We start from the raw sequence: 13,316 nt of genomic DNA on the forward strand, positions 1-13,316 counted from the left end.
ATCTCTGCCCAGGGGTTCATAATCCATCCATGCCATGCTATGTCCGTCAAATGTTTGGAATAGCCTAATTGACTGACTTAACTAACGACTTGTTTGTGATTTTTAATATATTAATATTTTTTGCATGGTAGGAAATGTATTGAAATTCTGTTTGGGGGTCCCTCAGACCCCACCACAGATTTGGTCCCCCCCAATGTTGACATCATGACTACGGCCTTGCATACAGTACACAGGAATATGTCTCCCAGGTAGTCAGAACAATAAATATACAAAAGAGAGATGATTGTGGTGGCAGGAGTTTTGGTTGAGAAAATATTTAAGTATATATACTTTTTTGATCCCGTGAGGGATCTCTGCATTTAACCCAATGAAACACAAACAGCACACAGTGAACACACAGTGAGGTGAAGCACACACTAATCCCAGCGCAGTGAGCTGCCTGCTTCAACGGCGGCGCTCGGGGAGCAGTGAGGGGTTAGGTGCCTTGCTCAAGCGCACTTCAGCCGCGGGCCACTGGTCGGGGCTCGAACCGGCAACCCTCCGGTTACAAGTCCAGAGTGCTAACCAGTGGGCCACGGCTGCCCCTATTTCATATCATATTTAGCCTCTGTTGTGAAAAACAAACAAAAAAGAGAAATTAGATATTCATTTCAAACACACAGGTAAGCCATCTGAACTGTATCCTTGGCAACTCAGCTCTCTGACACAAGCTTGTTCATAAATTGAAAAACGGTATGAAGTTGACAGCCATCATAGGGCCCGTCCACACGGAGACGCTTTTTAGGTTAAACGCAGAGGTTTTGCTTCGTCTTGGCCGAGCGTCCAAACGAATCCTGTAAACGCACTGCCCGAAACCGCACTTTTCTGAAACCTGGTCCCAGAGTGGAGAAATCTGAAACCGTAGCCCGTTTGAATTCGTTTAGACAGCGAAACCGCACATCCTGCTTGCGTATCGATGATGTCATCGCCACACCTCAGCTGCCCTGGACTTGCACTTATAGTATTGCCTAACAATACTAGTTTTCATACATGACATTACCTACGATTACACTCCGTAAGATAAATATCACAACTGGTGCTGCGCAGCGCCAATAGCTTATGACTTGGTGGACTGAACACTGTTTTTTCCCGGTGTTTTTTAATGCATTCTAGCTACTGTCAGTGACGCGAGAGAACTTAAGTTATTAGGAAAGTGTGGTGTAAGTTTAGGCTACATTAATTTGTGCATAGTGCCAGTGTCATTCATTTATTTTACATGTCTTACAACATATATACATGCATTCAGTCGAGTGAAATCAGATATAAGCATACAAAGACGCTTAGAACTCACGTTAAGCCGATGGTAGCACACTGAATGCAAATGCGCGATTTGATGCAGGCAAACGTATTGACTGTTACTAACGAAGGTTTTATAGCAATATTATAAATGTGGCGACAGAATAGCCTAGAACTTGGGTAAGCCTTGCGTTTAGTAGCCTAATTGTGGTGATAGCCAAAACTAATGTGAATCACGGACTATCCTACAACCAAAGAAAGTAAAGGTGATTAGTAGGCCTACCTGCGTTAGCCAAATAAAGGACGGGACTGCACCCTTCACAAACCGTAAAATAAAGTTTATTAGTTTTACAGTTGACTACAGTTGACAGTTCACCATCAGTCCACACAAACAATTCTGGTTTCCTTACACTAGCCATTTCGTCATAGCCTATTCTGTCTGTTTGTAAAGCACAAACTTTGGTCAATTTCTGTAAAGAAACAGTGCCACCTATAGGCCTGGGGTATGAAGTAACGTGTTGAGTCGTGTTGAGATGGATCCGTTTGGACGCAAATATTCTTGATGCGGTTTCAGGGAAGACGGAGGAAAAAAAGATCGGTTTCGTATGTGTGGACTAGCCCATAATCTACTTGCAGTCATGCAATTTTATCAGGCAAGTACCACAGCAAGTTAAACATGACTCTTAAACTTTGTTGATCATTTAGACAAACCTCCTCATTATGTACTGACTTTTTGCGCCAAAGAACAGGCAGCTATCCATTATGATGGCGTCCTTTGTGCACATGCTTAGGGTGTCCTTAATTCACTCGAGTAGGTGGAAATTAAATGTGCTCCCGGCTGATTAGGCAAGCGCTGCACAACTCCCCGTGCTCATTGTGGCTAACCAACTTCAAGAGAGCCCAGGCGACCGGATGCAGCCTCCGCAGTCCTTTAAAACGGCGGGATCAAAGCCCTGCTTCCTCTATTATGCCATTCACAGCCAGACATTCACAGCACTTTTCAGAGATGGATTCCGTGGCGAGTTTCCAGGGCCACATGTATTTGTATTCTATTTGAGATGAAGAAGAGGTAAAAAAGTTGCTTTCCTCCAAATTTATATTCGCCAGTAGTCCATGCTTGTGACTTTGATTGAGATGTTTTCGAATTGCAGTCAGTCACAAATGACAATTTGCGAGACATGTCGTTTTCTACGGTATGCAATTATTTTCGAGCACAGCCATAAATGTGTATGTGTCGAGAGGTAGGCCTAGATGGTGGATGCACTCATTTTGTGTTCACGGCATCAGACAGAATCCCACAACATTCCATTAATGTTTGACTGACAGTTCTTCATCCAGGACTTTAATTATTTGTTACATCTGTGTATGAGGAATGGGTATGTAAAAGGAAAAAGAAAAACATGAGAAAAGTAATGAGCATCTTTAAACTGGCAATTCCTCACAGATGTCATGGTGAATGTTTGAAGCAGAAAAGTAGCTACAAATGACTACTTCTTAAATCTTCTATTGAAAAATAACAGCACCCTTACATACATGTGTACAAAGTAATATAAGCCATGTTAATGACCTTTAGCCAAATGTGACTGTGAATACTTTAATCTTTGTAAGACATAATACGAATGTTCGACGTTTTAACAACCTTTTCATGGTGACAGACAGTTAAATGAGTATGGAGCGATATGTCCTCCAGTATTGCTCTGTTAGGACCACAGACATCAGACCAATCCATCAATACAGATCTCATCCCAGTAATGGTGCAACTGAGATTCCTGCAGTCTTGTCATCACTGTCAGACATTTATTATGTAAGTTGCTAATGGATGTCCCACACTTTACCCCAGGCAGATTTTTCAGGAAATATATGTAAATGGGCAGACAGTTCCCTTGAGCAGAAAAAAGGTATGGCATGTGAATAGCCAAGTCCATCACCTTTCATTAAATTTGTTGTGTGAGATATTAAGTATGCCCAACTGTCTTATATTTCATTGTTCAACAAACCATATATCTTTACACAGGCTACCAAAAACTCTAACTTAAGCTATAATAATAACTAGGCCAAATAAATTGCTAATTTAACACTGTGGGCAAGACCTTAAACACAAACATTGATGAGTCATGTTGCTCCCATGTGCCACATGATAGCTAGTTCATGCACATAGTTCATGTTTGTTGACAGACTTAGCACTTTGCCCATCTCCCAATATTTAAATTAGGGCCTTTGGACATTTAACTCAAATCCAAAACAAAAGTTCAGGAATTAACAATATATCTTTCACTCAGCGAGGTGACTCATCCACTGACCATGGCCTTGAGGATGCCCTTGTTTGCTCACCATTAGTCAGATGATCTTGACGAACTTGCTGAGGTAAACAGTCAGATCCTTGACTGATGTCATTTTCCAAAAATAAGAGGGGGCAAACGAATGACATTGCTTCCCTGCGGATTCTTGTATCTCATTAGTAAGACGGTTTGTCCCCCTATTATTTTGAGGCTGTCATCATCATTTGAGCTGAATCTGTTGTTCTGAATGGCTTGGTAAATTAAGTTAACGTAATTGAACTTTGCCTCTTGCACTGTCACTCAAAGAACAACGCACAGAGAGAGAGAGAGAGAGGAAGAATGAGAGAGAAGTAGAGAGAGACTGAGAGTGTGCAGTTTGCATTGCATTCTAATGTGGCTGACGTCCCCTCCACCCTCTCCTCATTATCATATCTGCAGCAGCCAGTGCGCTTCTCCCTCCTCTTACCATTCTGGGCATGTCCTGTGCCAGCAGATCCATTCTTTAATCCCTGCCAACAAACCCCGTGGTGCCCCCCCCCATTCTCCCTCCTTTTGTAGATCGACCCATATCCCTCTCCTGAACTCACGGCTCATCCGGGGGTAGCAGGCCAGCATGGAGACCCATTCCAGTTCATAATCTCCCCCATCCACTCTCCATCTTGTTCAATCATTTATCTGCGCAGAGGTGAAGTCTTATTTGTTCCCTTACCTCAGTGAATCGCGAAGCGCTTGAGGAGAAAAGGAAAGTGGATTTAGAGGAGGGTGGGATGAGAGACGCGGAGACAGAGCAAAAGATTTAGGGGGTGGAGACGGATTCTCCATCTCCATGAGGAAGTGGTGCTATTTAAGTACAAGAAAGAACGTTTAAATCTGACATGAATGGTTTATCTGGTCCCTCTCTCTCTCTTTCTCTCTCTCTCTCTCTCTCTGTGTGTGTGTGTGTGTGTGTGTGTGTTTATGTGCACTTCTGAATTGGTAAGTGATGAAGACATTCCTGCTACCCTACTTTCATAACTCTAATTAACTTTGTAGTGAACATTTGACTGGATCCTCTTCCCAGTTAATGAAATGAGAGTACATGAATTGTGGAGAGATGTGTTTTGATCTTTATTATAATTGCATTCAATCACTATTTAACCTCCTCTCAATCAAGCTCAACAACCGCCGCAGAAGTTGATTGAAAGCAAATAGAAAAGGTGAGAAAATAACAAGATGAGGCCTCCATCATTATTCATGCTGAATACTTTCTTAACTATGCTGAAAGTAGCATAGTGCTGAAATGTCTGCTTTTGTCTAAAAAGATCTTTCATGATGATTTAGTTTTCGTGTTCATTCGGTGTGCAAGCCTTTACAATTTATTGGGCTTCTACTGGCTTCTACACACCTGATCTGAGCACTACAATACCATCCTCTCCAAGAGATCCTAACTTGGAAAAAAAAATGGAGACAGGGGGCCCTGTCCCAGAAGCTCGATGGTGTTTTAAGCCCCCAAGGCAGCGCTGTGATTGTCGACTTCAAGGCACCTAACGTTAACCTTAGCCCTAAACCTAACCCTTGCCTAACCCTATGCAGTGCTGCCTGAAAGACGACGTTGGGGGCTTAAAACACCAAGTAACGTCCCAGAAGTCACTTCTCTGAAGTTTTTTGAACAATCATAAAGTCAAACCCATTTCATCATGTTCATGCCATTTGAAAGAATAAGAATTCATGAGGGTTGAAGTGCACAGAAATCACTTGTGGGCACTTATAACTGTGACAGTGGTTTGTGCGCCACTTATAACTGTGACAGTGGTTTGTGCGTTGCATTCATGACAGCCAACATGCATTGTTAAGCGTTCAACCGAGAGAGACTCTAGCATGCATGCCAGCACTCAGCAATCAGCTGAACTGATGCATTCAATCTGCAGATACGTTGTTTTTGTTTACATGCTAATGAGAAGTGAGCAAAAGCAGGAGCATGTCCTGCCTGAATCATAGGCCTACATCCATTAATCATGATAGCTTTAAGTGCTAGCAGCAGATCAGTCTAGGGGCATCACAAAGCAATTTAAATATGCCCTAAGTGTGACATTATCTATTCGGTAACATCAGAGGCTTTTTTTCCCCCTATTTTAGCATTTAGTATTTCACTTAAGGCAAAAGTTGAGTGACTGTGAGTGAGGTTTAGTTAGGGTCATAAAGTTCATTTGAGGACACCGAATGATGACTCATTTTAATAATTATAGCATAGCTAATAAGACTCCATGGCGAGGGTGATACGCTTGGTTTAATTTGGACATCTGCTGGCCCAGCACGTAAACTATATGATTGATATTTAACTGAAATTTATGTGGTTAGTCTTGTGAAATGCACATTGGTATGTGCTGGTAATTTTCCGCTGAGGTCTGAGTTGGGGGGTTGGTGGGGGGTGCTGCCATCTGAGTGACTGTAAAGACCCAGTCATTATGGTCTCTGCTAGCAGTTTGGTTGTTGTTGTTGTTGTTGTTTGTGAAATGATAAACAGTTGACTCAAATTACCCAGTTCACACATATGAGCACATATGTTCTTGGGTGCACGTGGCCAAACAACGCTGATGTCTAGACGCGCTGTCCCTGGCTTGATGGCTTCTCGGTAATGTACTGAGCAGCAAGAGCTGCTGTCTAGTATAAGACAGGAAAGTAGAAGGGTTGCTCCAGTTGCCCCAAATCTCTGAACCCTGTAAGCAGGCTGGCAGACATGTCGAAATAGGTGCTCCAAATATTTTTATATTTCTCACAGTGAAGGAGAAAGTACACCTCAGTCTCAACCTCACCTGTCAGACAGTGACCACATATTTTTTGCTCTTTGAGTCTACTTTTTCTGCGGCTAGACTGTGATTGCTGAGTCTGTGATTGGTCAGGATGTCCTTCTCTTCTGAACTGGTGTAATACACCTGAACTTAAGGCCAAGTTGGAATTTGAATATTGCACTTTGTGGTTCAAGAGTGCTGTTTTTAAGCATTTCACCCATAATGCTGTCAGGGCTGCTTGCTTTTAATTTTAAATTCCAGTTTGTGTAAGTGGGAAGTCAAGCAAAAGTCAAGTCAAGTCTCTCTTTCTCCCTCTCCTCTCTCTCTCCTCTCTGCACTAAGTTTCTTCCGAGGCCTGACCCTGAAGCTAAGTTGGCTGTCTTCTCCATGGTTCAGCATACGTAAACAAATCATTATTACTCATGACATGGCTCCCTAAACACCTGGGTTATATCGTTGTGTGGGTACACAGCTACACATTCAGGAGTCGAGGCTGGGTTCACAATATCAGACATGTTTAGTACCTCAGTTCTCAGCATGGCCAAAGCCCCGCTGGTGGAAAACAGGATTACCTGCTGAAGCCAAGGCAACCTCCGTGACCTCCACCCCTCTGCTCTGCTCCGTGCACCCGACGCCACAGTGCAGAGGTGAGCACTGTAATCACTACTCGATGATGTTCAACATTATTCACAGCCACAACCCCACACAGCACAGCAAGGTTTTTCTGCTTGCCCCTCCGTGACCAAAGATACTGTACATGATTGGAAAAAGAGTACAGTTCACTACACCAATGTGCATTGGTCTTAGGCACCTTAGACATGTTTTGCAACAGGCAAGATAAGTCATATATAAAATATTTTGTTCTGTCACGATACTGTATGAAATGTTATTATATGAAAGATGGCTTAATTGACGCACTCTCATTGTATACTATTAACAAGCTGTACAGTGTGGGAACTACGCAGGCTTTTTCATATGGTGGTACTTCACCAGTATGCGAGTCAGTAGCCATATCTGTCACATTTAAGAAGTGTATAGTGTATGTGTGTGTGTGTGTTTTAGCTGTCATTGCATCCTGTTAAATAGCAGCTAGATGTGTGCAAATATTTTGTTGACTAAATTCAGGGCACTTTGGTCTGAATTGCACATCACAGCTGCTGTTTTGAAGGCACGCTCCCGCACACCACTTTGATTCTCGGCGCAACATGCCATGGGAAACAGCGTGAGTCATCGCCAGCGCTGCCTTGGCACAAAAGCATCCAGCTCAGTGGGCCTTCGTGTATCGCAAAAAACTCACCGCCACATTTCACAGAATTTCATCATGGCGGCTCACAGGCATCATTATAGCGGTCATTTTGTTAAATTTATTTGCCACAGTGTCAAGGTGTCTGACCTTCAGGAATCTGGTGACGTTGTCGCTGTCACCCTTATGTGTCAAAAGTGCTATAATTATCTCTAAAGATGGAGGAAATTTTAACCGGTGATTTCACATTATTGGAAAAAGTCACGGGTCATGTTTTGAAATTCAGTCAATTAAACCAGTCATTTGAGTCCTCATGAACCCCTGCTGTTATGACATACAAGCACTACGTCCAATTAAACATTGCAAGGTCAAGGTGACCAACTTCCTTGACTTTGTGTAGGGACCAGGAGTGCCAGAAAATTATGAAAACATGCAAGAAAAATGAAGTGAAAATAGAGTGTGAATATTTATTTCCTGTTGACGTGGGCTCTGCACAAGCAATGGAGGCAGGTCTGTCTGGAGTGCTTTACGAGCATCTCCCTCATGTTTGCTAAGTAGTCGGTGATGGCAATGAGGGACTTATGGGCTCGATTACTATGAACCAAGCTGCTCTGTGTTTCTGATGTCTGTGCTATGCATGAATAATAAGAAGCTGCTTCAGAGTCACAGGAGGCTCAACCCTTCTTCCTTCTGTGCTCCAAGTTTGAAATTCTTGCTTCTTTTTCATTTTTTTTTATGTATGCAGACAGTTGGTACAGTGTCTTTTAGGAAGTTTAGGACAGTCATACATTAGACAGACCATCTAACTTTCAAACTCCAGAGACTGTAAAGTATAGACCATTACATGAGACACTTTTAATGATGGTGATGCTCTTTCCTCTGAGGTTCAAGAGCCCATCAATACAGCAAGGCAATCAAGGCACTCTTGTCAAAATCGACAAGGCTCTGTTGTAAGATCGTATTTTTTGTGAGTTATTCTATGCTATTCTCTGATAGCATATCATTTATGCTACAAGGATTCATGGCATGGAATTACAGAGCTGTGCAATGTTTGCGCCAGTTAAAAACATGAAAAATGGCTTCCTGAATGCTTTCTGAGAGATTTCCTCTAGACTCTGCATTCAGGCTCTGTGACACAAGGACTCCCCATGATCCTATTGGAATATGGGTCCTTATCTGTTCCGATGATACCTGATGATGGCATTCCACAGGTGTAGGCCAAGGCTTTTCTAAAAAGGATCTTGAGGCAATTCGACCTCAAAGAGATGTTATCCTGGCTCGGAGCAAAGAGCGAACCTGGTGTCTAATGGAGGGATGACTCCAGGGCTGAGCAAAGTCGTATGGCCGGCATTTTTCACCGCGAGAAAATTGAGCAGATTTATCTGGGAGAGAAAGAGAAGAGCAAGGCCAGGAGAGCCACGTGAGGGTTTTTTTCCCCTCTTCTCTCCTTCTCCTCTCCCACATGAGCGTGGGGATGTTAAGGTGGGCAGTCGCAGCAGCCTTTATTTTCCTCCTGCGTATTCAGTGCACTGCAGGAGACACAGCACGCGTGGCCTACGCAAAAGCTTACTTGTCCAGATGAAGATTAGTTGCCTGATTGCTTTGCTTTGATGTAAAGGGCCCTTTGTTTTCCAGATGCAGCATGCATGCAGTATATGAAATCAGGTGCAGAGTTTTGCAAATGCTCGCTACCAAAGCATAAGGCAAGCCATCTGGTTAATCAAGGGAAGAGGAGAAATAAAATGTACACTTTTATCCGAACATATTGAAATGTTGGACTGATTCGAGCAAAACCCCTGCAACAAGTGCTAAAGTCACGAAGCAAAGATGTTCGACGCAGTCCCCATATCCCTCGACTATGTCATCCAGCTGGGATCACCTTTCAGACCTTGGCAGAGAAGACAAGAAGCGGGCCATAAAAAGCCAGGAAGTTTCTACAGTCCGGATGGAACGGTTGAGGGAGGACGTCAGAATGCAGGGTGGGGGGTTAGGATATTGTGTCATGTAAACATGCCTGTACCAGCATCTTCCAACAGCCAATCACACACATGTAAATAACATCACTTTAACTTTAACTTTGCTTAAAGGAACCATATGTAAGATTGTGGCCAAAACTGGTACTGCAATCACTTTCAAATTACTGTAGAGAGGTGTATCCCCTCCCACTCCCCCCTGACTCGAGGTTGCCAACCCGGATGCCGAAACACTACTGACTTCGTGATTAGTAGATAGGTGGAGGGTGGCGCATCAGCCCAAAACACAGAATGACATGACAAAACACAACATCAACATCAGTTGAGGGCTGCAACTTCACTTTTTAAATGACAATATCCTGGCCGGACTACAGTTGTCAGTGATATAAGTATTTGAAATGAACATGATTTCTTAATGTCTAGTGACATATTAGGGCCATTTTATGATTAATTGAAATACATTTCTTACATACGGTTCCTTTAAACTGCCTCCCTCTGCCTGATGTCCTTGATTAATAAAGGAAATAGAACTTGTAGGAAACATAATTGCACGCTTCGCACTCACACAAAGGCAGTGAATAAAAACTTTCCACCATTCAGATGACTATGAAGGGATTTTTTTTTATCAAAGTCTCCTCCAAAGCAACAGCCTTGCATCTCTGAAAGCTTGGCAAGAGCTTAGCAGCATTAATTGCCACTTCAGGTCAAGATACAGCACCCCTGTTGCCTTCAGGTCTGGACTTGGGCATTCACTGCAAAACTCACTGTTGTTTGTCTACAGCTACACTGTGGTAAGCTTTTGTGTTTTGAATCATTGTCTGGCTCTGTGATGCACATCTGCTTTGGCCTCTATATACACAGACAGATGGGCAGACGCGAAACATTTTATGACACCGAGCACAATGCATGGTTTCCCTTGTTACGGGGAGTCAAACAAGTCCTGAGGCAACAGAGGCTGTCCACACGATTAGTCTGTTTCCAGACCACGGCTCTGACGGTTGGGATGTTTGTTTTGCAGTGTTGGCATTATCACATACGTAATGGATTCCGGTGATTTTCTGTGCTTCTACACTGGCAGTTTCCCCTTTACTATAATAGACAAATGCTCTATATCAAGAACAGTTGCTGTTCTCAAGCTTGACTGTTCACATAGCTGATTCTAGTCACTCTTGCAGCACTGATTAAACTTAGGTATTTTCCACCCAGTTCCAATAGGATATCTTAGTGGATAACTGTGAGAACCTAACAGTGGTGTGTTTAAAAATCTGCAGAAACAGGACCGACAGAAATAGCACTGTTCTTTCCTATGGTAAAGTCAGAGGAAAATATAGCACTGCAATAAATATGCATGCTTTCATTGAAGTTCATAAGTCTTAAGTCACAAGTCGGCCCATCTCATCCCTCAGTCTTAGCCTTTCCCCTCCACTCGTTTGGATAAATGATCAGTCTTAATTCCTCCTCCCTTGACTGAGGAGTCTGACTCGAAGGCCAACTGTACGTGAGGCACTGTGAAGCAGGCTACAGCATGTTGGCCTCTACTCCGTGTGCCTTGTCATAGACTATTAAATCACGGCCCCTCTCAAAGCGGCCCACCCAATTATTTAAATCCCCGTCCAGTGGGTTAAGACCTCTAATCTGCATCAATGCAAAGTGCATTAGAGGGCTCTGGCCAGGGCTGAGAGGGAGACATCTCAGGCTAACAGGCTAACATGGCCGGAGTAAACTCTCAGGGCTCCCTAAATTCAGCCTCTATTAAGAGGTCATAGGTCAACCATGCCTGAGAGGGAATTCGACTTTTCACTTTCGGTTAGCACATTCCATCCTTGCTAACATAAATGTTTGTAAAAGACAAGTTGTATTGGACGTTCTATGGATCACTGCATATCAGGAGTCCTGCAGTATCCGCAGGGTGTTCTGATCCAGTGCATTTGTATATGTTGGCTTGGTTCAATATCTCTGACACCATTGGCAGTCGGTACTTGCATGGTGGTTGCCACTGTACTTCATCTTGTATCAGTTCTGCTGCTTTGACAAGTAAATCTTACAGTTCCAGTTCTCCCAGGGCTAAAACCGGGGTCAGTATCAGGTCAGCACTGCTCTCAGTCTCACATATCCTCGTTTCTGTGTCTCAACTGAGGAGTGTGTGATCATTGTAACATCCTGGGGCCATGGGGTTGATTCAGGAGCCCAACATGCTGTAGTGTAGACCTATTCAACAGTTGTTTACTGCCTGTTCTATATGTTCCTGTGGATGACATGAAGCTGTGTCAAATAAATCAATAATAATATAATGTAATAAATAAATAAACACTTCCTCCTGTACCTAGGCTCATGCTGGGCTTGTGTTTGTAGTGAGGAGAAGTCGGAGAGGTGATGGAGTCGGCGTCCCCTGCTGAGCCCTGAGCCTGTGGCGCACCTGAGAGATCCACCTGCATAATCATCTCATTGATTAGCCAAAGCCCACCTGGCCAGATGGGGCAGAGAAGAGGCGTAAGGGTCAAAGACCACCAAAGACCGACTTTCCTCCCCCCTCCCTCTCTCTCTCCATTTCTTCTCTCTATGTCTCTCTCTCTCTCTCCCTCTCTCTCTCTCTGCCACATCAGGACATGGCGAGGGCAGCAGCATGCAAACGATCCACCTCACCGCTGGTGTGATGCTGCTTTTGAGCAGCACGGCCACTACCTGCTCGTCAATCAACCTCCCCCTGCGTGGTGCCACTGATGGATGGACTGGGCCTGAATACATTTCCGCCTACATCAGATGGGGAGCGACGTTATGAATGTTACATTTACAAGAGGGGCCTGAAGATCTTCAAGCCATACTGACGTGAGCGCATCCTCAGCCGTGGAGATTCACAGGTTTGACCAGTTGATTATTTACACATTCACATTTTTCTCCCCCAGTGCTTGTGTTTGATATTCAGAGATTCTGTGATGTTGTTTATTCACTGACTGAATGCTTGAAATCCGGAGAAGAGAGAAATTTCTACCTCCTCATTTTCAATTTAGATTACGTTTCGTGGATGGTGCAATTACCATTGTTGTTGTCAGCTGCCTGGCATGATGATGATGATGTTATCAGCACAACGCAACACCTCCAGATCCCCTCTCATTGTTCGAGAAGAAGCGGATCATCTTCTTGTTTGTTTGTCTCCTCCCCAGGGTATGGCCTGGATTTTAATTAATAAAGGACTTTCGTATCACAGCAAGCCATCAGAAGTGGGGAAGTTTTTTTCAACCCTCCTCTCTCTTTCTCTCTCTCTCTCTCTCTCTCTCATGTTCATGCAGACGTTTAGCAGCATCTAGTGGCTCCTGCCGGAAGTTTTCCCAGTTAATATATTCATCGTTTACATCAGTGCTGTTTATATATTCATAGAAATGCAAAACAAGGAGGAGCAAAAAGCATTAGAAAACAAATTGCATTTACAGTTTTTGTGATGTGCTCACTTTCATCCCCCCCCCACCCCCCCCCCCCATTTTTCTTCCTTTTCATTTTTCACGGGGCAAAGACGTTGCATGCAAAATAATCATTTGTCTATTCAGTCAGAATCCCTCAGCTCAGGATTCTGATAGCAATTAGTTTGTTGTTATGACACTCTCGGGCCATGCTCTGCTCTGCTCTGCGCTACTCACTCTGATCCCCACCAGTGAGTCGTGTCAATAATTCGGTTGTTTCTGTTTACCATGCAAGCGTTTGAAGACGGGGTAGCATATTTCTTTGGGAGCTCCGAGTTGTTGACACGGTGAAATGAACGCAGCTTTATGGTCATGTTCGTCAA

Source organism: Alosa sapidissima, chromosome 23 (genome assembly GCF_018492685.1).
Source record: "Alosa sapidissima isolate fAloSap1 chromosome 23, fAloSap1.pri, whole genome shotgun sequence".
Classification (NCBI taxonomy): Eukaryota; Metazoa; Chordata; class Actinopteri; order Clupeiformes; family Clupeidae; genus Alosa; species Alosa sapidissima.